Raw genomic sequence first — 2,037 nt, 5'->3', positions numbered from 1 at the left:
TTAACGAAAACAGCAAACGTCGCTATCGTTCAATTCTTTTTTTTTAAACATACAACGTTTTATGTTTTCCAATACTAAATGGATTACGATACTATTAAGATTAAGATTTGAGGTTTAGAACTTATATAGACCAGATGATTACCTAAGATACGGCTTAGCCTAAATAATGTTTTACCTACATTTCTATCAATTTTGCATTAAGCCGTCTCTCAGCTTAAGCCGTAAGTTTGTCGAGGCCCTTACAGGATTTATCATCAAATTTTCTTATATCGATTTATTCCAAAAAATCATTTGGACATAAAATTATAGAATAAGGGCTCCTAATAGTTCACACTGTAATGCCCTAGACACACTTACGACTTAATCCGACAGACGGCTTAACGTAATTGTAATCAAAATATTGATTTGACAAAATTTCCATCAGTTTCTTGCTTTAAGCTGAGAAACGGATTAGTGAGAAACTGATGGAAATCTAATGTCTCTGATTATTATTTTGATTATAATTACGTTAAGACGTCTTTTTGCTTAAATCATAAGTGTGACTAGAGAGGGCATTAAAATTTAGTAGGGCTGAATTTGTTATTTAGAGATAGAGGTTCTTCGGGAATTAGGTTCAATCTTTAGTAGTCCACATTAATCCGAAACCTGTATAAATCTTGAATTTATCAGCAATTTAGGAAACTACGAGACAGTAAAATGTGAGATAAAACCTTATCAACGAAAATCTTGAAAATAATTTTGACTTCTTTTATTCACTTATGCTCTTCGTTAAGAAGTTCATATAGTAGGCTGTATTTGACGAATGTCGTTAAGTGATTGGCTTTCTTCGTTAAATAAATTAAAAATGTTTTGCTAGAAATAAGACAAGTAACTCCGCCATTTTGTCTTTAAGGAAATTCTAGATTCTTTTGCAATGTGTGACGAGAAGCTTCGTGATTACTTCGCCATCAATTATGACAAAGTCAACAAGGTTTCCGGAAGGTTATCTTTCGTTTTCGTCTTAGTTAGCATCGCTTCTGGTTTAACTGTTGCATCACTAACTTATTACACAACTGTTGATCTGAACAACACGTGGTCACTTATACACTTAGCATCTTTCTGCCTACCTAAGTTTGCGCTCATGGTATTCAATTTCCAATTCGTGGGAGCCATGTCATTTCTGTCCAGTCGAACTCAGCTCCTTCGGATGTCAATCCGGGCAAACCTTTCTGGGGAATTGGATGCTCTAATAGCGCAAATGTCTATATTGGGAAAGCAAGGAAACTCCATGAAAATCCGACCAGTTGCTAGTGTAAACACTTCGGCAGGCCCCCTTGTTGCGGAGATGGTAGCAATACTTCAGAATCTCAACGAAAGGGTTAATATATACTTTGGGAAACAGGTCATATTGAATTTTCTTTCAGGTAAAGCGTTTTAAAGGTTTATAATGTTATTGGAATTTAACTTAGCTTTTTGTTTAGGTTTTATTTGTGCTATTGTTCAGCTGCACTACATAATCAACCATATTCGCACGAATTTTGCTGTGTCTGATGCTGAGGTCTTGGTTGCCTTCAGCTTTTCTCTTGTGGCCATGCATACCATTGAATTCTGGTCGATACTTTCGAGTGGTGAGGTCGTTAAGCTAAAATGGACAGAAGCAATGGCATCACTGACGCAAGCAAGAGGAAACTCCTCTGATGACAATCTCAGATCAAAACTTAACGACATCCTAGCCATAATGAAGGTCAAGAAATTGGAGGTTCATGCATTTAATTTCTTCACGATTGACCTGTCCGTTATGACTGCGGTATTATTGATTTTTTTAGGTTAGAGATCAATCATTAATTACTTTTCTGTCTCTTTTAGATGATTTCAGCTATGACGACCTATCTTATCGTATTGGTGCAATTCAGGGTAACCGAGGAAGAGAGTGCAGGAGGAGAGGGAGTTCCTGCTCAAAAGCAATTCTCATCAGCAGGAATAGAATAGATCGTTACATTTGAATATTTGAATTTTCAAATATTCGTGCTGTGTACAGTTTGCCTTTTCTAGCAGTTT

Source organism: Phlebotomus papatasi, chromosome 2, assembly GCF_024763615.1.
Source record: "Phlebotomus papatasi isolate M1 chromosome 2, Ppap_2.1, whole genome shotgun sequence".
NCBI lineage: Eukaryota > Metazoa > Arthropoda > Insecta > Diptera > Psychodidae > Phlebotomus > Phlebotomus papatasi.
This window is presented reverse-complemented; position numbering follows the sequence as displayed.